At 43.3% G+C, this 2,500-nt stretch overlaps 1 protein-coding gene across 1 annotated transcript in view; it reads left to right on the top strand.

Annotated features, from left to right (window-relative positions):
- The window catches only part of LOC125037498 (vesicular inhibitory amino acid transporter-like), a 17,257-nt gene extending 15,561 nt beyond the window's left edge, over positions 1-1,696 (top strand). The window contains exon 3 of the mRNA XM_047630654.1: positions 1-1,696. This exon is cut by the window's left edge and continues 1,123 nt beyond it. The gene's annotated coding sequence lies outside the window, so the exon portion shown is untranslated.
- Positions 1,697-2,500: the final 804 nt, after the last annotated feature.

Below are 2,500 nucleotides of genomic sequence, written 5' to 3'. Positions count from 1 at the left end.
CTGCAAAAGCACTAGCTGGCAGCAGAGGCTCAGTAGAGACTCGGCAGACGTCAGCAGTCTCGACGAGGATCAGTCTAACAATAATTACCTGGCAGGTTAAACCAGGCTCAACGTGTCTTCCAGGGAGGTGCTCCCAACTCCTCAGAGGTTACCCGCGCGGTAACCATGGCAACCAAGTCTTCCAGTAACAGTGATTAAGTTTAGTTCAAGTGTGTTACTTATAAAAGTGTTGAACAGTTGTGTTCATAAACGAACATTGAGTAATTGTGTCAAAGATGCAAGAGTAGTTCGCAGAAATATAAATTTAGGCAACAAATGTACCAAAAAAGTATTAAAATAGGCCAGAATAAAACCTGGAAAGCGAGTGTAGAAGTACACATCTCTGCCAAGAGATACAAGAGTAGTGTACAGCTGTGCCAATTAATGCTGCAAGTGTAGGACACCAGGAATTCAGGACAGTGACATTTAAAACAGCGAATTTGCAAGGGGACTTTCCGGGGCCGAAGTGACGTCATGGATTTCAACCACAGTTCTTTATGATATATCTTCGCGCTTTGTTTTGTAATACTCAAAGGCGATGCGATCCCTCATACAGAGGCATACAAGTACTGACTCACATGCAGAGTTGTACACATACATACAAAAAGTACACACCTACACTCACACTCACACTCAAGGAGTCACACACCCTATGCATCTACACACACACACACACACATACCCACATACATGTAAAGTTCATGTACCCAAACACCATCGCCTACGCCCACAGAGCCGCAGAGACCCGATGCCTCCGTCCCCTTGCAAGTTCGCGGGGCTGTCCGAGGTGAAGCAGAATGGCACCAGTGATAAAAGTGTAAACCATGTCTTCCATTTCTCAGTGTGATTAAGTGCATATCAGGTGGACGAGTGAGGTGAGTCATGAGTCGAGTGGAGCGACCGCACGACCGCCGTGAGTCACCCACGCCGAGTCGCCTAGTTGTTAGCCTGTTCTCTTGTGTGTGTGGAGAGAGAGGTCTGGTTCTCGAGGGAAAAGGAAGCCGTGAAGTTCCAGATAAGAGCGCTGACATATGGTCGTCGTTTGGCTCTTTTTCTTTTTTTTAATGTGCGAGGCGTGTGAGGAGGAGAGGGGAGGAGGAGATGGGTTAAGGAAGAGAAAGAAATTCAGAAAAAAAGGAAAAACATTCATAATGTGGGTTCATTCCAACCCATATCCAGTCCTTTTGCTTTCGCTTTTTTCTTTTCTCTCGCTTCCTCTTTCTCTTCCACTGATGTCGTTATTCTTGTAAAGTGAGTACCAACAATTAATCACTCCTCTGGCCTAAAACCTCTCCTCCACCCTTTCCTCCACCCTTTCCTTCCACCTCTTCCACCCTCGTCTGGAGATAAGAACGCTATTACTCGATCAATCTTTGGGTCAAGGGTCACTCGCCCTCTCTCTCTCTGGTGTCGGGATTCTTCTTTTTTCTCTTCTGTTATTTCCGTGGGCGATTTTTTTCCTTTCTTTCTTTCTCTCTTTTTCATGGAGGAGCAAGGATAAAAAAAATGATGAAAAGGGAACGAAGAAAGAGAGATAGGTGGAGTTTGGTTTTCTACTCCGTTCTGAAAATAGATAAAATCAGTCTTTAAAGGATAGGCTAACGAAATAGACAGATAAAAGGTAAGTGAAAAAGAAGTTAAAACAAAAAAGGGGCTACGCAAATGAAACTTATCCTCATGGGTCGGGATACTTATTAATAGCTTCGTATTTGAGGCGATTTTCGTTTCTGCTTTCTCTCTGTTTCATGGAAGCAAGGATGAAAAAAAATAATGAAAAAGGTAACGAAAAAAGACGTAGAATAGTGCTGGAGTTGGTTTTCTACTCCGTTCTGAAAATATATAAAATAGCTCTAAAGATAGGCTAACGAAATAGACAGATAAAAGGTAAGTGAAAAAGAAGTTAAAACAAAAAAGTGCTACGAAAAATAGTGAAATGACATTTATTCCATCAAGTGGGGTGAAAAAAGACAGAAAGTGAAATTGAAGAGTGAGAAAAGAGAAGCAACAAGATGAATTAGAGGAGAGAAAAGAGAGAGAGAGTGGTGGGGGGGGGGGAGGAAAATTACACCAGCTGATGATATTGGCAAATTGATCTAACTTCGCCCCCACACTCCCACTCGCTCTCGCCGCCCACACACGCGCCGCTCCCACGCTCATTCCAGCAGTCTCTCTCTATATCTCCTCTCTCTCTCTCTCTCTATCTATCTATCTATCTATCCATCCATCTATCTATCTATCTATCTATCTATCTGTCTGTCTATCTTTCTATATATCATCCATCTTTCTGTCTGTCTGCCTATCTATCTATATATCTATTTCCCTCTCTCTCTATCTTCCTCCCACTCTTTCTCCCTTCTCTTTCTCTCTCTCTCTCTCTCTCTCTCTCTCTCTCTCTCTCTCTCTCTCTCTCTCTCTCTCTCTCTCTCTCTCTCTCTCTCTCTCTCTCTATCTCTCTCTCAAT

Source organism: Penaeus chinensis, chromosome 23 (assembly GCF_019202785.1).
Source record: "Penaeus chinensis breed Huanghai No. 1 chromosome 23, ASM1920278v2, whole genome shotgun sequence".
Classification (NCBI taxonomy): domain Eukaryota; kingdom Metazoa; phylum Arthropoda; class Malacostraca; order Decapoda; family Penaeidae; genus Penaeus; species Penaeus chinensis.
Note: the sequence above shows the minus strand (reverse complement) of the source record. Positions and strands in the feature narration are given on the sequence as shown.